We start from the raw sequence: 24,190 nt of genomic DNA, 5'->3' as shown, positions 1-24,190 counted from the left end.
CTTGTGAAACTGAAAGAAACTTTTTTTGGTACAGTGTCTGTAATAGTGCCTGCTACATTGTGGGCGCTCAGTAAATATTTTTTGAATAAACAAATGAAAGATATTTTTATTTGTATTTACACGTCTTGAAAATGCAATTTATAAGTTTTTATTAAAAGAACAGTTTCCTTCCCATAAACTTCCAGTACCTGACAGCCGCTGATCTGTTTCTCTCGCTGCAGTTTTGCTTTTTTCAGAATGTCATATAAGTAGAATCACACAGTGTTTAGTCCTTTGTGTCTTAACTTAGACTAAATCTTTGGGATTCATCTAGGTTGTTGAGTGTACCAATAGTTTATTGCTTTGGTTCTGAGTAGTAGTCTGTTGTGTAGATATACTAGAGTATTTCTTGTTGGTCATTCACCAGTGGATGAACATTTGAATTGTTTACATTTTATAGCTATTATAAATGAATGTGCTGTGAAATCCACATACAGGTCTGTGGACAAATATTTTCATTTCTTTGGGTAAATGCCTTGGAATGGAATTGCTGGCTCCTTTGGGAAGTATATGTTTCATTTCAATCAGAAAGTGGCTCTACAATTTTGGATTCCCACCAGCAATGTATGAGAATTACCATTGTTTACAGCTTTTCCAGCACTCGGTAATGTCTTTCTTTTTAAGATTAGCCATTCTAGTGGATATGTAGCAGTTTTTCATCATGGATTTATGTTTTTTTGAAGATTGATGTTGAACAGTTGTTTATGTGACTATTGGCCATTCTTATGACTTCTGTTAAGTGTTCAAAATTTTGCTACTATGTTGTTGGGTTGTTTACTGAGTATTAAGAGTTTTGGATACAAGTCTTTTATTGGATATATGATTTGTAAGTATTTTTTTTTCCCAGTCTATGACTTTGTTCTGCATTTCAAGCATTTTTATTTGATCCTTTACATAGTTTTCATCTCTCTGGTAAATCCCTCACCACCATAAGCACATGTTAATCTTTTTTTTTTTTTTTCAATTAGATTTTTATCATATTTATAATGATTTTAAATGTCCCTTATTTTATTTACAATACCTGGGCCATATTGGAGTCTGGTTCTGTTGACCAGGTCATCTGTTAGCAATGGTTTAATTTTCCCTTTTTGTGTTTAGTAATTTTTTAACTGAATATAAGGTTTTGTGTCCTAAAGAACAATAGAGACGGGGTAAATAATACCCATAAATGGCCAATTCTGTCTTTCCTTCAAGGCTGTTGATATAGGCATTTGTGTCAGTATTATCAGTAGTTGAGCTAGATTTGAATTTTGTTGCTGCTATAGTTACTTTGAGGCCAACACAGACTTCAGATTTCTCCAGTATTAAACTACTAGTACCTTGAGCTTAGTAGGAGGTCTCAGTGCATTAGGGGTTTCTCAGCATTCCTAATCTACCCTCGGTTTTCAGTCCACACTGCATACCTGGGCCCCCAGCTCTCTCCATGTTCTTGCTTCTTCACCAGCAGTGGGCTGCTGCTGCTGCTGCTGCTGCTGCTGCTGCTGCTGCTTGTTACTTGGTGCAAGGTTCTTGGTGGGTGGAGGGTGGATTGGTATGCCCCCTTCTCCCCCAGCCTACCAGTTTAGGTAGGTCTTATGTACCTGAACCTACCAGTTTAGGTAGGTCTTATGTACCTGAGCTTTAGGAAAGGGACTTACTCAGTGTTCCTGTCCTTATAACTAATTATTTTTAAAATCTGCATGATTAGTTTTGATAGTATCTTGTTCCTTCAACATACTTGTAATAAATCACTACTCATGGCTTTTCCCCTTGTACCTGTAGGGATTTTTTTTTTTATTGTAAGCTCATGTACATTAGAATTTTATCCATGAGACTTCTTTGAACACTACTTTTAAATTGCTTTAAAATTTTTTTAATTCTGTCACCAAGAGTGCATGAATATAGACTTGTATTTAGGAATTCTCAGGAGACGTTTTTCTTTTTTCTCATTCCACTGAGGCAAAGCCAGACACTCATTTCTACTGTTGATCACTAAGGGGGAATTTATATTTCAGTCTCTGGGTGGGGCTTTATGTGTTTCTGTTGTGAAATTTATTTTCTGTTCTCTGAACTTGGTTTGTTAAAATCCACACTATAGGCCATGAGGTAAGAGACATTTCTATGGCAAATGCTGACTCTAGCCTTCACTTATTTATTTCTTATCACTTCTGATCTAAGGAATATTCTTATTTAGCAAAATATATTTTTATTTAAGATGTTTTCTACTTAAATAGCTTTATCTGAATGTCCAGCTTACCCTTTTCTACAAGCACAACTTGTATATGCTATCTTCTCATACCTTTGGTGTAGCAGTTGATATATCATAATCACATGGTTCTTTTTTCTTCAGCCAAAACTAAAATTTTAATAGGTTGCTGAATGTGACTTTTTAGTTTTTGAAACCCCTGACCAAGCACAGAGAAGGTGGGGGGGGGGTAGTATAAAGAGCTTAGACTTTTCATTTAAGTATATATTCAAATATATTTGAGCTGGAAATACACCAGCATTTATTAGCTGTGTGACCTTGAACGAATTACCTAGTTTTTGAGTCTCTTTCTTCACCTGTTGAATGCAATATAATTCCTACCTTTTTTAGGACTAAATTAGAGTGTGATTATTGTACACCTGAATCTAGTATAACACTGTATGTTAACTGTACTGGATTACAAAAATAGACTGATTAAGCAAGGCAACCTACATAAAACCTCCCTGTCATGTCACATAGTAGGCATTCAAATGTTAATGTTGTCATCTTCCTCTCTTAAATACCTGGCGAATTATTCCCTATATTTTTCCCTTGATTTATTCCCTGCAAGGAATTTTATTGTAATTAATTAATTAATTAATTTAATGCTTATTTATTTTGAGAGAGAGAGGGAGTGCATGTACAAGGGAGCACGAGCTGGGGAAGGGCAGAGAGAGAGGGATAGAGAGAATTCCAAGCAGACTCCATGCTGTCAACACAGAGCCCAATGAGGGGCTCCATCTCATGAACTGTGAGATCATGTGGGCCCCAAAATCAAGAGTCAGATCGTTAACCCATTGAGCTACCCAGGCACCCCCTTGCAAGGAATTAATAAAATAGTAAAAATATCTCAGGCATTTGCTCATGTTTAATCTCTCTTCTGTATTTAATAAATAACCCCCTTTGACAAATATATTGGAAGTGATGGCTTTTTCTGACTTTTCAATAATAAACAAGAGGTTTGTGATTAGGGCCAATGGAAAATTCTCAGTTCAGTTCAGCTTGTCAGTTTCAAGGAAGGCACAGATTATTACTTACCAAACTAGAATTTTACTTTCTAATTAATTGCTGTGAGTTTGTACCTCTGTAGATTATAAACAAGATATAGAAGGAATTACTTAACTCTCTTTGGCCTTCTAGTCCTTTAAAAGCTAATTTGTAAAGTAGTATCGTAATAGCATTGTATGGTGACAGATGGTAGCTAACACTTGTGCTGAGCAGAGCATAAATGTACAGATTTGTGGAATCACTGTGTCATACACCTGAAACTAATGCAACATTGTGTGTCAACTGTACTTAAGTAAAAAAAAAGGTAATTTGTTAAGAATGACTTAAATTTAGACACACAGTTTCTTACTAGCTACTATGATGGTTCTTTACCACTTGTTATGGGAGCACAGTAATATTTTTTTTTTTTATTTTTAAGCAAAGATGTCAGGCATTTGAGGGAATTTTATGAAGTCAGTTCTCATTTGTTCACTGTAATTATGAAAAAGTACAGGGTAAAGTCATTAATGCTCTAGTTTTAGGAATTAGTTTTAACTTCTCTGTATGAGATTTTTCTCCTTTAAAAGTTAGATGTGTTATCAGGTATCTAAAACAAAACTTTTGGGGTGCTTGGGTGGCTCGGTCAGTTAAGTGTCCAACTCCTGATTTCAGCTCAGGTCATGATCTCACAGCCATGAGACTGAGCCCCTCATTGGGCTCCACACTGAATGTGGAGCCTGCTTGAGATTCTCTCTCTTTCTCTCTCTCCCTTTCCTTCTCTCTTTCTCTCCCTCTCCCCTGCCCCTTCCCCACTCGCACATGTGCTCTTTCTCTAAAAAAAAATTTAAGTAAAACAAAACTTTTAAGTACTCTTTTTTTTGGGGGGGGGGCAGAGGGAGGGCAACTCCCTTCCCTACCTTCTTGTGGAATGAGTGAGGAATAGTAAAATTGGATAAAGACAAGGAAGGGTAGAGGTAGAGGGAAATTAGGAAGTCTGACCATCTGTTACCAGTCTCTAAAAGATCAAAATCACCTTTTAATGTAGTTAAAATATTCAGTTAAGTCTTTTATTTTGCATATGAGTGTCAGGTGACTTATACTGATAAGAACATATAGCTAGTTAATTGTAGAGCCAGGAATAAAAGCCTCTCCAGACTCAGCTGTGTGATCCTAAGCAAGTTCTTTAATCTCTCCAAATGTGCTTTTCAAGTGTCAAATGGGGATCATGCCTGCTTTATAAGGTTGTATGGAGAAAGTGGAGCTCATGTATATTTGTGTTTATGAAGTGCTGGTGCATACCAGGTACTCAATAAATGGCTTTTTTCCCCATTGTATCATCTTGGTTTGCTGTAAATTAATTTTTTTGTGAACATAATAAATAATAAGTTTGCCAGTAAACACAGAATTGAAAATTTTATGGTCTTTCACTTTTTAACAGAATGTACAGGGTACAGACTGGGAGTAAAACTTGGTTTAAAAGATTCCCTGAATCATTTTAGCTTGAAAAAGTGGAAGTTTTACATTATCTTTAGATGCTCTGATTTTGATCAGTGCATTATTGCCTTGGGTCAGATATACCAATTTATACAAAGAGCATTCTCAAAGACATTTCCTTGCCTTTTCCTCTGTGAATTTTTCTTATGTGAGCTTTGATGCTCACTTGAATGACCTTATAAAAGAAAAGGAAAATATCAGTGATGTTTAAAACTTACACTTTCCACTCAATTTTTTTCCAGATAAATTTACAGTGTTCTGCATCTCACCTTTCTGTTTGACCCTGGTTGAAAAACTCAAAATTTTCCTTTAGCACAACAGCCTGTATTCCACTGGTCACATTTGAGCTTTACACCATTTCATTTTTCCTTTTAACAAACACACATTCCAAGGATTGCATCAGTTTAAAATGGATGGAGTGAGTTGACATTCTCTTATTTGGGAAAACTTGGTTTTATTGATGAAATGGAGTTTGATGTTTGTTTACCACATTTATGGAAAGCATTTTGCTTTAGGCTGGTTACAGTGTGCAAAGCAAAACCCAGCAACTTATAAAACAAGATTTCTCTTCCCTCTCTAAAACTTGTGGCTGTACCTAGTTCAATATTTTTTCTGATCAGGCCAGGGAAGAATTTAAAAACTGAGAACTTGGAATTCAGAGGGATACATGCACCACTGTATTTATAGCAGCATTATTTACAATATCCAAATTATGGAAGCAGCCCAAAGTGTCCATTGATAGATGAATGGATAAATGTAATATTATTCAGCCATAACAAAAAAAGAAAACTTGCCATTTTCAAGGACGTGGTTGGAGCTAGAGAGTATAATGCCAAGTGAAATAAGTCAAAGGCAAATACCATATGATTTCACTCATATGTGGAAGTTAAGAAACCAAACAAGCAAAAGAAAAAAAAAAAAAGAGAGACAAACCAAGAATCAGACTTTTAACTATAGAGAACAAACTGATGGTCACCAGAGGGGAGGTGGGTAGAGTGTTGAGAGAAATAGGTGATGGGGATTAAGGAGTGCACTTGTGATGAGCATTTGGTGTTGTATGTATGAAATTGTTGAATCATTATATTGTACATCTGAAACTAATATAACACTGTATGTTACCTGTACTGGAATTAAAATTAAATTAAAAAAAAAACTGAGGACTTAGAACCAACGTTAGGCTCATTTAGCTATTTCTTTTTTTCCTTTAACAGTGGGGCTCTGAAAAAGACATAGTATCTATATGTTTACTTGAGAGATTAATATACCTTTCTTTTGACGTTTAAAGGTATTTTATTTATTTTTGAAAAATATTTAATGTTTATTTATTTTTGAGAGATACAGAGACAGAATGTGAGTGGGAGAGGGGCAGAGAGAGAGGGAGATACAGAATCCGAAGCAGGCTCCAGGCTCCGAGCTGTCAGCACAGAGCCCAACACAGGGCTGTGAGATCATGACCTGAGCCGAAGTTGGACAATTAACCGACTGAGCCACCCAGGCGCCCCTAAAAGGTATTTTAAAAGTTTAGTATAGGGTTGCCTGGGTATTTCACGGTTTGTGAGATGGAGCCACATGTTAGGCTCCACACTGGCAGCAAGGAGCCTGCCTGGGATTCTCTCTCTTTCCTTCCCTCCCTCTCTCTCTCTCTCTCTGTCTCTCTTTCTCTCTTTCTCTCTGTACCTCTCCCTGGTTCATGCTTTCTCTCTCTCTCAAAATAAATAAACATTAAAAAATGTTTTGTACAGTTAAAGTCTAAGTTGATGGCATGTACAGTAAGGAAAGCTACTTGTCTTAGAATATTCACCAGACTGTATGTTAAAGACTTCGTGTACTGAAAATGAGCAACATAATATCCCAAGCATAGTGTATATGAATATGTAATTCAAACACTTGTGCTACTAAGTGAAAACTCTTTTCTTATAGTAGTATCTATAGTTGTGCTTGCCATGTTAGAAACTCTCTGTATCACCTGAAAATAATAAATGAATGAGAGTTGATTTTGAGCTTTTTAATTGGTAGTTGGTTTTGAAAAATCATTTCATAAGCTTTAATTAAAGGGATAATTTGAGCCAGCGCTCAAGATGTGGCCTGTGGTCTGTTAAGAACAATATTGTTGCTATGTCTCCAGAAAAGAGCCAAGGAAAGGAAGATGGAAAGAGATTGGCTGCATGGGAAAGGATTCCTCCTCTGCCTTATTCTCCACTGGCTGCTTCAAGGAAGAGGAGACCATTTTACTACCAATCACTCAGGCTTTGACCAGCAGTGGGGGGAGTCCCTATTATTTTCTAAGCAGTGTTTAACAGAAAAGTTTCCATCCAGCCATCAACTACAGGATCCCCACTCATGTCTACATCTCCATCACCCTGTCTGACATCCTGGAAGTGGGTGATGCATAGCTTTAACTGATGACACAATTCCTGTGGCTAATTATGGTCTGGTACAATCCATTCATCAGGTGGAATCCAGAGGAATATGGGGGCATCAGGAAGCTCAGCATGGCAACTAAGGAGCTATGACTTCCGGTTATCTTCATTGAGTTCATAGATGTGGATTAGGTACCTACAGGTCACATGGCTTATGTCACCTGTGAAGGTTGCAGCAGATTAGATAAACCAGTGTGAGTCATCAGCAAATGTAATATGGACTATTTTCCATTTACCCTTTGATGAACAGACCTGCACACTCACCTTCAGCTCTTTCATCTCAACAGGTAGCCATCAAGGCACATCCCAGCCTATATATGATGAGGCTTCTGGTATCCTTCTGGTATCCAGTGGCTTTCTGGCTGTCATCCATGCCTTCAGCTTCTACCTACCAGCAGAAAGAGAATCATGCCCCATTCAAGACAGCACTGCTACCGGACTACACTGTCTTTCTGCTTATGACAAATGACTTATTCCCAGACATTGGCATCCCCCTCATCAGTATCTCCTTTGCCCTGTGTTCTTCTCTGATGGTGCAGGTCAGCCAACTGGAGACCATTTTTATCACCTCCCTGCTACACACCTGGCTACCACCCAGCTACCACCCATGAGTTGGTGGCTCTAATGCTTGTTTCTGCATTGTACCAGCCCAAAGAAATGCTGCCCCACTGCAACCCAGAGGGGAAGTAAGGGCCTGTGTCTCATTCCTATCTGCCTGCCTGGCCCTAAGGAGCCAGTGGAGTTGGTGGGGAGGGTTCCTGGTAACAAGGAGGCAGAGTTAAATGGATGCTCTGCATCAGCAAGGGCCAGTAGGAACACAAGGCTCAGAAGCAGCACCTGGGAGTGCAGTTCAGCCACAGGATGGACATTGTGCTCTTCCACCTCTGCCTGCTCTTTATGGCCTCTTATCATCATGGTCACTGTCCTCTGGAGCACTTCTTCAGACGCCCACCTACAAACCCCAGTCTTGAGCTTCTCTTGCCTCTAGAAACCATCCAGGCTCTCATGCCCATTCAATCCCAGCCCCTAGCCTCAGCAACCACCTTGTTGTTTTTAACCCAGTCCTTCCATGTGGTTTCAGACCAGACCCAGGTAGTTCCCAGAACTTCGCTCTAGAAGTTACTGAATGTCATCAACTCCCCTCAGCTCTCCCATGAGTTCTGCCTCACTCCTCAGGATTCCAGTTCCTAAAATACTTCCTTGGTTGAATCACCCTCAGTAGGCCTCATTTCAAGGGGAAAAAAAAGACAATTTGTCTTTATTCTTTGAGGATAAATTTTTAGTAAAATGCAACTAAGTCTCTAATAATTTTAAGTAATTTTAGTTGCTAATTTTTGCTAAGAAAGACCTAGGGGTTTTCTTTAAGGGAAAGAATTTGGGTTTGATAGTGGAAATTAAGGATATAAACAGTATTCCTAGGGAGACATTTAAAAATACATTAATGAATAACAATGTGACATTTGGTATGCCAGTGATAGTTATTTCCTTATTAAATGGGTCCTAAAGAGCTACCAAAGTATGGAAGTAAGAAAACAGTATACCTTAAAATGTTACATGATTCAGAATGACCATTATTTTCCCTGTATTAGCTGAAATTTTCCCGTTTCTTTATTCTGAATTATCATGGTTTCATTGCTTAAAATGTGGTAAAATATTTCTATTTAAGTATTTTTCTGCAAAGTACATATTTTAGATACTTGGTAATGATTTCAAATGGTATTAAAATGATAATATTTCTTTGTGATTGAATTGGTTATGAATTCTATAGTAGTGAACATTTATAGATTCACAATAATAGTGAAGACGTGAAGGAAAAGGAGGAGGAGGATGTGTGCTTGAATCTATTATTGTTAAGTTTTAGTTAGTGCTTTCAAAGAAGTGCAGATTAGTTACTTAAAGCTTTTCTAACATTTTATTATAAAAATACAAAAAAGTTGTAAGACTCAGGGAATACCACATACCCACTAATTAAATTTTACAATTACTTCTTTATATTTGCTTTATCTCATATGGATGTATCTATCCTTCTATTTATTTATCAATCTATCTTATTTTTTTGTTGCATTTCAGACTAGCAAGCAGACATCAGCACACTTCACCCCTTCACCATGCATACCAGTAATCAGCATTCAATATTTGGAGTGTTTTGTCGTTGTTAAAGTAAATGTACTATTCATTGTTTTTTGACAAATGTGTACATCTGTGTAACCCAAACTCTTATGCAGATATAAGCCATTACCATTACTTGAAACAGTTTCCTCCTATCCCCTCTCCCAGATCCACCCCCAATTTACTGTATCAACCACTTTTCTGAGTTTTTTCACCAATGATTGTTCTAGAATATTATACAAATGGAAACACGTGGTATGTACTTTATGGTATAAGGCTTCTTTCACTGAGCATTATGTTTGTGGGGTTCCTCCTATCGTTCATATATCAGTAGTTTGTTCCTTTTTAATAGTGAGTTGGATTACATTGCATATCACAGGTAATCTGTTTCCCTGTTTATGGACACCTGGCTATTTCCTGTTTTTCACTATTATGAATAAGCTAGTGAGAACAAGTCTTTTACTTGCTGGGTATTTATTTACACTTGGTTGTCTCAGGAACTTAAAAATTAGAATGTTAAAAATTGAACTTACCCAAGTGTTTAGCTTTTCCACAAGTCCCCAATTCAGTGAGCTATACCACTATTCACAGTGTTGTCCAGGTCGTAACCTTGGGTGTCATCCTTGACTGCTTACTGTCCCTGATCTGTCATGCATAACACATACAAAGTGCTGCCAGTGCTGTCTTCACATTTACTCACTCTGCCATAGGCCATAATCATTATCTTGCCCAACCCCGTATTTCAGGTGGATTGTCAAAACAACTTTCTACCTAGTCTCCTTGCCACCTGTCTTGGCCCTCACTTCATTCCTTTCTTCAAATTACTGTCAATGATCTTTGAAAAAAAATACACATTGGGTTATATTACTTACCTATTAAAAATATCTAGTTTCCCAGTGCTCTTAAGATAAAAAAGTAAAATCCTTATCCTACTTTGCAAGTCTCTGCATGATTGAACTCCTCCTACATCTTACCTAGTCTCATCTTTCTAGCTGTGCTGGGTTTGCATCTCTCTCATGCTTTTCTCTTTAGATCCTGCCCCCCTCTGTCATGAGTCAGGCTTTCTAGTTGGACCATCCCCATTTCACACAATTGTGTTCTGTTGGCTCACATACTAAAGATAAAAACTGCCTATGTTAGTTGAGGTTAGAGTTGTCTATGGAAACAGAAAATCAAAGCAAACCCAAATGATTGCTATTTAATAAGTTGGAAGATTACGTCTCATAGTACAGGCCTGGTGTGGTGACAGTGCTTCCCAAAGACTTAGCAAATCAAGGTGCTTCTGCCTACACATTTTCCTACTCCTAGTTTATGGCCCTTATCTTCATAATCCAAGTTGGAACCGCAGTCTAGTGAGCTGGATGGAAGAAGGGACAGAACATATTGAATCATGGGATTCCCTAGAATCTCCTAGCATCCCTAGGCAGAACTTAGTTTTCTGGCCATCCCTGTCTTCGAGGAAGTCAGAGTACTTAATTTAGGTGTCCATGTGCCCAGCTGAAAATTGAGGGTTCTAATTGGGAGAAAGTGGACATTGGAGTAGGCTCCTTAGAACTGTCATATCTCCCTTGGCATCACATTCTTCTCCAGCCACCCTCCTGTTTTTCTGCTTTTTGTCAGAGTCAAAACTTCTTAAAAAAGTCATCTAATCATATTCTACTTCTTAACTCACTCCAACTCCTGCACTTACCCTTCCACTGATGTTTTAAAATTCCAAGGGATACTTTGAAGTCTTTCATTTGACTTAATTTCTCAGGAGCTTTCAGTTCTTCTTTCTTTAAGGAACTCTCCTGTGTGGGGATTAGTCTGGAGTTTTCCCTTTGTTCTCTATGACTTCCTCATTGTCTGCTACCATTCTGGAAGCTCATTCCCTCCCTGGTGTTTTCAGCATCTCATGTTCTACCCAATGTCTAAATGTTGGAATTCTTGAGGTTTAGTTTATTTTTTTATTAAAGTCACACTACGTAAGATTATTTTAACCATTTTTAAGTGGCATTAAGTATATTCACCCAAGCAACCGTCACCACCATCCATGTTCAGAACTTTTTCACCTTCCCAAAGCGAAACTTCGTGACCATGAAACAATACCTATTCCCTATTCCCCTGACCTCCATTCTACTTACCATTCTACTTTGTCTCAAGGTTAGTTTCACACCCAAATTAGGAGGACCTTTGTTTTTTCTGTCTTTAGTAGGTGAGAGTCTCAGATTCCATGATCTAAAATATCTAATTCCAAATTTATAGTTCCAATTAAATTTTTTTCCTTCTGATCACTAGATTCTTATCACCTTAGCCTGATATTTCCACTTGGCTATAAATCTACTAGAGTGGCTCATAGACTTCAAAAATGTAACTTAACTAAAACTTTTATTTTCTTAGTCTCATTTGGTCTCTTTCTTTCTTCTAGTCTCCGTGATTGCATGAGCCATCTAGTTATTTGAACCAGAAACCTGATTGACAACTTGATAACTCCTCTTTCATCACTCCTCTCCAATCAAATCAATCAGTAATCTTGTCAGTTCCACCCTCAGTATATGTTGATTTGCTTCATTTTTCTTTGTCTCTGCCATCCTGACCCTTCTTCACGCTCCCATCATCTCTTGCTGGACAGTTGCAATGCCCTCCTAGCTCTTCTCTCTACTCCCAGTCCTGCCTTCTTCACTGTGATCTGTAAAAGACAAATATGGTCATGTTCCTCCAAGGCTTAAAGCCCTTCATTGCCTTCCTAGCTCTTTATATTGAGATCCAACCCCCTTATCGTGGATCTTTGGACTTGGCCCTTACTTCCCTCTCCGCCTAACCTATTGCTGTTTCCTCCTGCTTTCTGGTTGCCTTTCAGGCCTTTAACACTGAGTTCCCTTCTGCTTCAGGGCCTTTGTGCTGTATTGTACTCTCAGCTTGCAATGTTCTTTATGTTTTCCTTGCATCTTTCAGTGACGCTCTCAGAGAGGTCGTCTCATGTAGTATAAAGTACTGCCCCTCTTACTGTTCTGACTCAGAGCATCCTGTTCTTTTTTAACCCCTACCACACTTAAAAAATGATTTCTTCCTGCTGCCTTTTCTTCATTTCTCCCAGTAGATTTATTTTATTATACCTGTTCATTTCCCCCAGTAGATTATAAGTGTAATCAGGGACTATTTAAATTCTATTCACTATTTATGCCTAATGTTTACTGCAATGACTGACACATATCTGGCATGCAGTAAATATGTTTAAAAATGAATGAATGTTGCTCCCTCTCCCAGGCATGATTTTCATTACCCACTTTGATGTAACTATGCTTTATATTGTGGCTCATTTCATCAAGGCATAGCCTTCCCTTGATTAATAGACTACATGGCATCTCTATGTTAGGTGAGATCATTGCAACATGTAAGTTTCTTTCATGAAACTTCTTACACTTTGTAGTTAAGGGTGTAAGGGTTGGTTGTTGGTTTCCCTGAGTATAATATCAGCCTTGTGAGAGCAGTGGCCATAGCTGTCCATCGTTGTTGCTCGTAGGTTGAGCATAATGTCTCATACTTACCTTGTTTGATAAATGAATGAATGCATAATGGTAAAAATATACCTCACCAACTGGTTCATATTTCATAATATAGGATAATTATGCCATTTTATCAGGTGTGAATAGGTTTTGGAATTTGAGTTGTATCGAAAGAATCTTAATTTCTTGAAACCAGCATTTGGAAAGTTTGGTGGTTTTTAATTGGATTCTTTTTAGATGTTTAAGAACCTGAAAATTCACAAGGGAAAAACTGTTTGAAACTTTTATTCTAAGAATTACATGAAGACATCTGAAATATTGCCAAATCTAATTCTACACTTTTGCAAATGAATGAAACCTTAGTATATCTGTATGTTTGTCTTTCCAAGTCTCCCTTGTGACATCGTTAGTGCACTTAAGTCTCCGGAGTAGCTTCTTTGGAAATTTTCATAATCAATTAAAATAATTTTTGAAATGTATAAATCCTTTGAATATTACTCATAACTTTTTATGAGCTCTATACTTTTTCCTATATCAGAAATATTTAAAATTACTTTTGCAGAAAAATACATTTATAGTACAGTAGATGTTTTCTGTCATGCTGTACCAAATTCAACAGGGTAATACTTTATTTTTCTGGCATCCTCTTGGAAGTGTTAATTTAACATTAATTCAGGAAAATTTAGTGGTTTAAAAATTTCTACCAAGTGCAAGGGAATTCACATATAACCTTGTATGAGGCTTAATTGATCTCAGCTTCCCAGCAGCCTTTAGCCCTGGGCCTCCCCACCAAATGCCCTAGACCCGCAGTCAGGTGCTGGCTTGTAAAGCTGCCTGTTCCTTCTTCCTAAGATCAAAGCCCAGCTCTTTATAAAATGCCTGGGGCACAGAATTTTCTGATTCTGATAGAAGCACCATCTATTCACTTTTTGAGTATTACCACATTCTGTTATTTCTCTTTTAACCCATCTCAGGTAAACAGAAAACAAGAGAATGGCTTGCTGGTTGTATTTGGTATATCAACATTTAGTTTAGGCCATATCATATTTATCTAAATAGTGATTTTTAAGTAAATTATTTAGCTGCGTTTTAAAATTAAGGAGATTTTACATGCCAGTCTGGTTTGATAGCTTTTCTTGGAAAGTTGGAAAGTCTGGCTACTTTGGGCCAGTGTCTACACATGCTGGTTGGAGCTAGTGATGTGTCCCTGTTTGCCACATGCTCTTCCACTCCCTCTTATTCTGTGACGGTTGGTGTCAGTGCACTGTTGGTTTTCTCATGGTGGAGTAATTCTTGTACTCATATTTATAGATCAAGGGGAAATATGAATAAGGGGGTGGTGAATTTCAGGAAAATGAGAGAAAATGTATTTGTTTGGGGCAATGAATAATCTTTGTTTGTCTATTTGTGTGTGTGTGTGTGTGTGTGTGTGTGTGTGTGTGTGTGTGGAATGTATATTTGAATTAAAAGCATGCACTCTGCCCATCCATTCCTAACTGTTCCTTGCCTGACTCCAGTTGACATCTGAGCCAGGGACTCTTGATTTAGATATATGATCCTATTAAAATAATGTGATTCTACCTTTGGTTTCCTCAAAGGGCAATGGATTGTTCTTCTAGAAGCTTAAAACTGTCTTGCAAATGAAATGCCCAGACATCTTCTTTGTGATTGTCAAAAGTGTAACTTTCATTGGCTTACCAATAATTAGGCCTTGCAAGACCTGGCAAGTTCAGTATAAGTAAAATAGACTTTTCCCTCAAAGATAGTTTATTCTAGAAGGGGGTTGATCCAGTTTAAAAATAGAAATATAAGTGGCATAAGAAAGACAATATAGCAGCTCAGAGGAGGGAAAGATTGTATTAAATTGAGGGGATCTTGAAGTTGCTTTTATGCTTTGTGATGAACAACAGATAGAAATTGAGTGCAGGAGACCGTGAAACAATAGAACTGCTTATATAATGCAAGAAAACCATAGGGATTGGGTGTGGGCAGGACAGTGGATAGTGGTGGTGATGAAAATAGAGGAGACTGAGGAAAAGTAAAACCAAAGAGGTGGGTCGTGGCCTGGTATGGACAGCCTTAATGTTAGGCCAAGAAGTTTGTGCCCGACTTAAGAGATAATGAATAAGCACTGGTGGATTTAGAGGAGGGAAATATCCGCACTTAACGACTTGAAGGGGAGAGAGCTGGAAGTGCTGCTACCACGTGTGAAGCCCTTTGTGGAAATGCTCAGGAGTGGTAATTACCTGGATGGAAGGTTGTTTTAGGTTCTGGGCACAGTTTGGGGGAGAGAATCACTAGGTCTGTGCAACTGATTGGGTACAGTAGTGTGGGCAGCGAGGGAGAAGCTATGGGAGGTGAGAGGACAGCTTTGAACACATATCAGAGAAAAGTGTGGAAGTCAGAAGGAGGACCAGGTTTGGAATGTGCATCCAGTGGGATGCTTTCCATTTCCAGTAACAGGCTGGCTTCACCAACATGAACGTGTACCTGCTCTCATTACTGAAGTGTGCACAGGTAATGGCTTCAGGGATAGTTGATCAAGAAGCTTTGTGATGTTATCCAGGACTCAGATGTTCTCTGACTCAGCTCTGTCTTCCACCCTGTCAGTTTTATCCCAGAGCTGATTCTCTTCTTGTAGCATCAGGGCTCCATGTGTCTTTGTTTCCCATCTAGTGGGAGAGAGAGAACCTTTTCAGAAATTCTCTTTAAAAAGCCAGAAAGCTTCATTCTCAAAAGTGCCCATCAAACCTTTTCTTATTTATCTTTCACCCAAATTGCATCACATGCCTGGCTGTTCTTTCTTTCTTTCTTTTTTTAATTTTAATTTTTTTTTTATTTGAGGGAGAGAACACACATGAGAGGGGGAGAAAGAGAATTTTTTTTAATGTTTATTTATTTTGAGAGAGAGCACAAGTGAGCAGGGGAGGGGCACAGAGAGAGAAGGCAAGAGAGAATCCCAAGCAGGCTCCATCTCTCAGTGCAGAGTCCGATGAGGGGCTCTGTCCGACATACCATGAGATCATGACCTGAACCAAAATCAAGAGTTGGACGCTTAACCAACTGAACCACCCAGGGGCCCTGAGAGAGAGAGAATCTTAAGGCCCCATGCTCAGCACAGAGCCTGACACAGGGTTCGATTCCATGACTCTGGGATCATTACTTGAGCTTAAATCAAGAGTTGGATGCTCAATTGGCTGAACCACCCAGCCACTCCTCTTCTTTTAATTGTGGTAAAATCCACATAACATAAAATTTACCATCTTAACCATTTTTAAGTGTCCAGTGGTAATAAAAACATTCATATTGTTGTTCAACCATCACCAGCAGCCATCCCTATAGCTTTTGGCATCTTGTAAAACTGAAACTCTGTACCCATTAATAAATCCTCATTGCCCCCTCCCTGTAGCCCCTGAAAACAAGCCACAATTCTACTTTTTGTCTCTATGATTTTGACAACTTGAGGTAAATTTTCTCATGAAATGGAATCATACAGTATTTGTATTTTTGTGACTGGCTTGTTTTACTTAGCATAATGCCTCAAGGTTCATCCATGTTGTAGATATGTTAGAATTTCCTTCCTTTATAAGGCCGCATACTGTTCCATTGTATGCATGTACCACATTTTGCTTTTCCATTCATCCATCGATGGACACTTGTATTACATTTCCACATTTTAACTATCATGAATAGCACTACTATGAATGTGGATGTATAAATATCTCTGTGCGACTATGATTTCAGTTTTTGGGTGTATAACCAGAAGTGAAATTGCTAGATAATGTGCTAATTATATTTTTAATTTTTTGATGAATTGCTCTTGGTGTTCCACATTGCTGTTTTCAACAGCAGCTGTACCATTTTACATTCCTACCAACTGTGCACAAGAGTTCTAATTTATCCACATCCTTGTCAGCATGCACTTTCTGCTTTTTTTGTGTGTGATAGTAGCCATCTTAATGGGTGTGAGATGCTGTTTCATTATACTTTGATTTCCACTTCTGTAATGATCAGTGGTGTCAAGCATCTTTTCATGTGCTTATCAGCCATTTGTATATCTTTGTTGGAGAACAGTCTATTCAGGTCTGCCCATTTTGGGGTCAAGTTGCTTAGTTTATTTTGTTGTTGTTGAGCTTTAGGTTCATGCCTATTCATGCCTATTCTTAAATCAGTCCCTGGCATTGGGAGTGGCATCACTCTATTAGATAACCAGGTTGATTCCTGGATCCTGGATAGACAACTTATAATGTCCTGTTGTGTGGAGAAGATTGTGCACAGTTTAAACATGTCTAAGGAGCTGGTGGGATATCAAGGCAGAGATATGTTTAGGAGGTTATGTGTACAAGTCTGGATTCTGAAAGGAGCAAGAGTAGGTTTTACTATATGATGTTGAAGCTTTTAAAAGAACCATCTGGCAGAGGCGACTGGGTAGCTCAGTCAGTTAAGCTTCCAGCCCTTAATTTTGGCTCAGGTCATGGTCTTGCAGTTTGTGAGTTTGAGCCCCACATTGGGCTCTGTACGGATAGTGCGGAGCCTGCTTGAGATTCTCTCTCTCCTTCTTTCTCTGCCTCTCCTTGCCTGCCTGTCTCTGTCTCTCTCTCTCTCTCTCTCTCTCTCTCTCTCTCTCTCAAAATAAATAAACTTAAAAAATAAAGAACCATCTGGCAGAGACAGTAATGCCCAGCAAATACTCTAATTGCCCCCTGCATGACCCAGCTCCTTTTGAATTGGTAGAGCTATGTGTGTAGTTATGGTCAATGGAATGTGAGGGAGGTAATGTGTTTTTCTTTGAGGCCAAGGTAGTAAAAGTTCAGCACAGGATTCTTCCTATTTTTCTTCCAAAGGGAGATAGGAGGCCATGGATTCTAGATGGGCAGCCATAAAATGGAAAGGCCTCCATAAGCTTGGCTCGCTGAATGACTGTGGAGAACCAAGCCCTTTGCTGACCTATGCAGTCCATTTAACAGGAGAGAGGAACTTTTGTGTTCATCAACTGACATTTGGAGTTGTTACAATAGTAGCATAACCAATATGTACCTCTTCATTATTCCTTTTTTAAAGCAAACTTTTCTCAAACCTAGTACTTCGTTTCCTATTTACCCAGTACAGCCTGCATAGAATTTTATCTTATTAATGTCTTAGGGATGCCATTATAGATCTGCTTTTGTGCTAATCTGTCATTATCAGTCAGCATTAATCCTACTGGGGTTTACTGAGCTAAGTAGGATTGTTTGCTTGAAGAAGATTAAGGTGATGTGGATGGTAAAATGTGTTGCCTAAAAAAGCATATAATGTGAAATCATGTAACTAGAATAATGGGCTTATGAAAAATTAGAGGCTAGAAAGTTAACAAAGTTTGGTAACTTGATTTTGTTAGAGATATCAATACTATTACATTTTTTACCCAAGATATGTACTATTAAACCATTATATTCAAGTTATATACAACTTAGATAGTTCAGGTTTAACCTTTTTATTATACACTTGTGATAATAGATATGATAAAGATATATTTAAACTTTCTGGGGAATTATAATAAAGTGATAGTTGGGGAATGAAATAACATTAAGAATCACAGATCCTTATGTCCCAGGGGAACCAAGAAACCTGTTCTTCATTAACATAGATCATTACAAATAACCCACTCATACCCCATGAAAATTCTTGTTGGTTTGGAGCACAGGTCAGAAAGTAGTAGGGTCCATGCTTTCTCTGGCCCACAGTGTTTTTTAAATAATTGAAATAGGTCACATTTAGAAATCAGGAGATTTAGGGCACCTGGGTGGTTCAGTCAGTTGAGTGTGTGACTTCAGCTCAGGTCATGATCTTGCAGTTCATGGGTTCAAGCCCTGCTTCAGGCTCTGTGCTGACACCTCAGATCCTGGAGCCTGCTTCAGATTCTGTGTCTCCTTCTCTCTCTCTGCCCCTCACCCGCTCGTGCTCTGTCTCTGTCTCTCAAAAATTAATATTAAAAAAAATTTTTAGAAAATCAGGAGACTTAATACAGAAATCTGGCTCATCTTTTACAATGGGCAGATGCGGGCCCCTGAGCCTGTGCCAGCCATTGGCTAGAGTGGAAATGACAGAACTTAGGCTTCCCACTGTCCACAACCCGTACTTGGCCCAGCTTGCCACTCACTGTACTTCTCCACCTCAGACATTTTAGTTGGAGAGTTTCTTTATCCATTAGTATGCAGACATACCCTGGGAGAATGAATTCTGTCAGTGATACAGAATTTACCTTCATTTAAGGAATATTGACTCAGTTCATTTATTTTGATAAGCAGATTCCTAACAGATACCATTTTTTGTATGAGTTAAAGGAGACTGTGTAGATGGAGCTGCTCTACTCTGTCTGATTTACCAAGTGCCAAGTAATTGGAAAGTCTTAGATAATTGTTGCCTCTCCTTTTGACCTTTCTTATCTCCATCACTGTATTTTAACAATGCTTCTTAGATCCTAAGTGCTAGATTCAAATGTTTAGAAGTGAACAAGATACAGTTTGTTGGCCATTGGGAGGCCACTTTATTGGTGGGATTGGAAAAACAAGCAAAGAAATAAGTACTATAATGTTGCCACAACAAAGTTAGAGTGTGGAGGGGAGAGAGAAAGATGACTTCTGGCCAGGAGGGTTGGGAGAGTGTTCAGAGTGGAGGGTATATTTGAGCTAGATTTTGGTTGATAAGGGGGAGTTCTCTGAACTTCTAGAAATGAATTATTTAAGCTTGCCTATGGTGTGGAACAGTGTGAAGCCCCTTGTCAGTTATTCTCAATAGGACATAAAAGGTAGTCCTCAACTTGCACAGCAACGTGGGACCATAAAAATGACTGTGCAGGCTGAAACTGCAGAGTGTTTTCAGTAATCACTGGGAAACTTGAATGATGTTCATTGTTCTAAACATTTTTAAACATGTTCTAAACATGTTCAAACTTCTAAACATTTTTGTGAAAATATTAAAAGTTTCTGTTAGTGATAAATGTATAGGAAAATGAAGATATTAAAGCCAATTATTTAATGCACTGTATTTAAATGTTAGAAATATTGAGAATGAATGTATTTCATTTTTTTTTTTGGTAAAAAAACTTGTCAAAAATAGTTGGAACTTGGGGCGCCTGGATGGCCTAGTTGGTTAAGCGTCCAACTTTGGCTCAGATCATGACCTCACAGTTCATGAGTTCGAGCCCTGTGTCAGACTCTGTGCTGACAGCTGGGAGTCTGGAGCCTGCTTCCGGTTCTGTGCCTTCTTCCCTTTCTGCCCCTCTGCTGCTCATACTCTGTCTCTGTCTCTGTCTCTCTCTCTCTTTCTCTCTCTCAAAAATAAATACACATTAAAATAATTAAAGAAAAAGAATAGTTGAAACAGTGCTTTTTTTATTGTATAGCGTATGATACTGAGGGAGCATCTTTTCTGTGCCTTGGTAACCGTAAGTCTAGATCCGACTCCAACATGTCATCCTTTGTACTTTGAAAGTTGTGAAATATCTCCCAGAGTTTCTTTAATGTGTAGTATTTTGCCGACATCAGCTCCTCTTTGTCACAACCACTTTCATTATTTACGTCACTAGGCTTGTATGCACTGAGTTTCCTCTGGCTGCATATCACAGCCTCTCTAATAGCGATGGCGTCTTCATTCCCAGCATCCCAGATTCTGTACCCCTGACATTTGACTCAGATTTCACTTCCAATCTCACTGTTTGTTTGCTGTACTTTCATCGTGGTTGGCCAGTTTCCACTTTTGATTATCCATTTTTTGTAAAATGTCATTGTTTCTTACCTTGGGAGACAAGGAGTCAGTACAACTCCTTGGTCTGCCATCTGTGCATGAACTGATTACAGATGTGCAGTGAGTAATCCCCCACAGACTTTGAAAGAAGTGGCATGACTGGTCAGTGATAAAGATGTAGTGATTTGTATCCTGAAAGAGAGGGCAGCAGAATGTGTATTTGATGCAACTACTCACAATTAATGTACTTTGTTAACTGGTATGTAATCTTGTCTTGTTGGGGGATTGGCACCATTTACTTAAGCTATGGCAACTTTATGGCTCTTGGAACTGTGCCAAGCCAGGATGCGTATATGGACATCTTGAGTGGGTTTGTCCTGCTCTTTGTTGGAAGTTCAGCTTCTGTAGCCCTGGCCAGTGAGTGCCAGTGTGGCCCTCTGTTGTGTCATTGTGACAGCCAAAATGCATCCTATATGCTGCATATGTTCATGGAGGTGGTGATCCTTTCCTGGATTGAACCATTCTGGGGCTATCTCTGGATTATTCTGTCATTAGTTAATCAGAGTGTTGAGGGGCAGCCACTCTGCTGCTAGTGAGCACTTCATGGTGGAATTCTGGGAGGTTGGGCTTTCAGATGTCCCCCCCCGCCTCCATAAATATGTGGTATTTTTCACTTACTTTGTAAGCCAAGTGGGGCAGAAATTTCCCTTGCCAGGGAGTCATGTGATTTAGATTCTCACTGGACTTTGCCACATGCCTATCTGCAAAATAGGTTACACTTATCTGATTTCTAAGATTATTGTGAGGAATACATGGGAAATGTATAAGAATATTAGACAAATGTGAGGAATTGTTCTGAAGATGACAAATAACTGAGTCGGTGAGATGCATTTCGTGGATTTAAAATGAAATACAACAGAGCCTGCTAATGTCTCAGCAAAATAAACATCCCCAGCTTTTAGACACCCCCTCGTGTGAGAAGTTCACTACTTTCCCATCTCCACTTTTCAGGGCTTTCTAGTTGGCTCTTTTCTCACGTAGCTCCCTTCATTGTGAAATGCAGCAAATTGACTCACAACCCATTAGTACCTGAAGTAACTTGAAACAGCCTTCTCCATGAGGATAGACCTATTTCTCTATTGATATAAGGAAACTAGAATCACAGATGAGCTAGTTTTTTGGGAAGCAGGCTGCAGATGGCTCCCAGCTGGCAGCCATTTTGAATGATGAATTTTCAATAGTTTAGAGTATAAATGTCACGTTAGAGTGTTCAGTGTTCTTTTCCTGGTCCAAGAATAAATATTTCGAGTAAAGACAGCGTAAATAGACTTGTCGTTGGTTGATCTGAGATGCTGTGTTTACTTACCTGTGGATTTTTAACTTTATGTCTGGGTTGAAGAATTTGGTGAAATAAGCATGTTAGTAGAATTGTTGGTTTGGCAAAGGTTTCCATCATCTGTAAGATATTATCCTGTAATTGCTGCAAACTTGCAGAATCTGTAGTATAGTGAATATTGGTAGATATGTTCTCTTTCCACATGGTATATTAATATGGAATTTGTTGGAGATGGAAAAAACATTTATTATGACTTGAGCATTGAAAAATATAAATTATTTTTTTTATCATGGATGAAACTCCATGTAGATTTTGATTGGATTTTAACTTATTTATTTTATTCTAATTTTGGCAAAATATTTTGGCTAAGTGAAATTACTTAAATTTTCCCTTGTAAATAAATCTGTGATGAAATTTTTTTCAATAGCTGATAGAACTTTCTTCCAATTAAAAAAATTTAAAATTCCAGGCCATGTAAACATTATGCTCCCTTGCCAACTTTCCTTCTCATACTCCCCATAGAAACTAAAACCAAAACAGGAATATATGATTCCTTGTTTATTAGGTACCTTTTTAATATAAAAAAAAGCAGTGTTATTACTCTTTGATCAGGGTACATTATGCCCTATTTACAAAATACAAATATGAATTAAAAAGATGTTAACAGAGCTGTTACATATCCACAGGATACTATCTTCATCACATTTTTCATCATGAAAAAGTAACTTTTATTTGGTTTTTATTTTTAAAAAAAACATTTTAAGTTTATTTGAGAGAGAGAGAGAATGCACACATGAGCAAAGGAGGGGCAGAGAGAGAGGGAAACAGAGAATCCCAAGCAGGCTTCGTGCCGTCAGTGAGGAGCCTGATGCAGGGCTCAACCTCATGAACTGTGTGGTCATGACCTGAGTTGAAATCAAGGAACAGATGCTTAATTGACTGAAACTGACTGAGCAGGTGCCCCATGAAAGAGTAACTATTAAAGATGAACTAAAAAGTATATATTCTTTCTGATGTCAACAATCTTAATTGCTTTATATGTTTCAAAATTGATATTCTTGGGTTAAATACTTTTGTTACTGTAAATATTTCTGTTCATCAGATCTGAAATTAGCATAAGAATTAAATTACATTTCCATTATTAATCCTCTGTTAGTAATGAGTATAGCAAGTTTGACAACATAAACTTAAAATAGTTATTTTTCAAAATATTTCATCTTTAGATAAGCTCCTCTAAAATCTCATCTCTCCTCATGACATATAGAATTGCTGCTTATAATGAAATAAAGAAACCTAGCTGAAATTGACAGAATTGAGAAGATACTGTCTTGACAATGGAGGTGTCCTGAAGTTGAAATTGACATATTTGAAATGGCTTAAACATATAGCACCCGGAATTATGAGTTAGAATAAACATTTAAGGTGTCATTTAGTGTTTACTGAAAATGATTCAGTAAACATTTGAGCTTCGATTTTTTTTTGAAGGTAGAAACCAGGGCAATGATATTAAAAACAAAACCAAGAAAACTAGCTGGAACTCACTCCAGGATTTTTCTCCCTGAGACAGAAGATAATCATTTTCTTCTTGGAGATTTTGTGGTTTGCACACCAAAGCATTTGCTTAACTGCCATGATAATGCATGGCGACCTTGCTCTACAAGGAAGCATTAGCCATTTTAAGTGTGTTTCCCAACTTTCAGTTCAAATTTCACACATCTTATTTTTTTTGGAGAGGGGTTGGTCACTGTTAGCCACTTAATTGAATTATTCCTTGAATGCAAATTGAACATTTTGGACAATATCCTGACTTGTTTAAGAATTAGGGCATAACATGGTTTTCTGTAAAGTGATTTCCTTGTAGAAATTAATTGGATTGTGGAAAGTATATAATGTTTTTTTGAAAAGGTGTCAGTGTTTTCATCCATTATGAGATCCTTAAGATTAACTGCTTTAGTGGTCCCATTTCTGTGATTTTTAAAAAACATCACTTTAACACTTTAAACATCACTGGTCAACAACCCAGTCTACTCAGTGACATTTATATCGCTTGTATCTACACCAGAGCTCTTAAGGCAGACATGGCCTCTTTGAAATGGAAAGTAAGCACTTACGTCAGGGTTGTCTGGAAGCCCAGGGACATCTTAAAAAATATATGTAACTCATCTGTAAGCTTTCTAGCTGCTCCCCGCCCCTGCCACCGCCGCCACTTTTTTCCTCTAGGAGAAATCCCAGTTTTTCCACTGATCTCCTTTAGCTGCTTTATTAATGTACATCATCCAGAATAATGAGTTAATATAAGTCTTTAAAATATTTAAAGTGTGATTTAATGTGTGTAGAAAATGATTCAAAATTAGTAGTGTGTTCTTTGGGC

The 24,190-nt window shown here is 38.1% G+C and overlaps 1 protein-coding gene and 1 pseudogene across 4 annotated transcripts in view; both read left to right on the top strand.

Annotated features, from left to right (window-relative positions):
• BICC1 (BicC family RNA binding protein 1) overlaps window positions 1-24,190 on the top strand; it is a 285,454-nt gene that overhangs the window by 145,534 nt on the left and 115,730 nt on the right. The gene's annotated exons all lie outside the window — the stretch shown is intronic.
• LOC144613220 (5-hydroxytryptamine receptor 3C pseudogene) lies at window positions 6,891-8,152 on the top strand (annotated as a pseudogene).

Source organism: Panthera onca, chromosome D2 (genome assembly GCF_046562875.1).
Source record: "Panthera onca isolate mPanOnc1 chromosome D2, mPanOnc1 haplotype 2, whole genome shotgun sequence".
NCBI lineage: Eukaryota > Metazoa > Chordata > Mammalia > Carnivora > Felidae > Panthera > Panthera onca.
Note: the sequence above shows the minus strand (reverse complement) of the source record. Positions and strands in the feature narration are given on the sequence as shown.